A 247-nucleotide genomic window follows, 5' to 3' on the forward strand; every position below is an offset into this window, starting at 1 on the left:
CCTGGGCATAACCCCACCTTGACTTAGTGACACCTTGGCAGTTTACAAATGAAAAAACTGAGTCTTGAAGCAGTGACGTGGCTTGCCTGGTTTCACAAGCTAGAAGGAAGCCGCCTCTCCCACCGTCCCTTTCTTGCCCTCCGTGATCCCCAGTGTTGGTCCTTGGGCGGGTAGCGTGATCGAGTGGCGCCCTGTGCCCCCGGTGTTGGTCCTTGGGCGGGTAGCGTGATCGAGTGGCGCCCTGTGC

Source organism: Trichechus manatus, unplaced genomic scaffold (genome assembly GCF_000243295.1).
Source record: "Trichechus manatus latirostris isolate Lorelei unplaced genomic scaffold, TriManLat1.0 scaffold00004, whole genome shotgun sequence".
Lineage (NCBI taxonomy): Eukaryota > Metazoa > Chordata > Mammalia > Sirenia > Trichechidae > Trichechus > Trichechus manatus.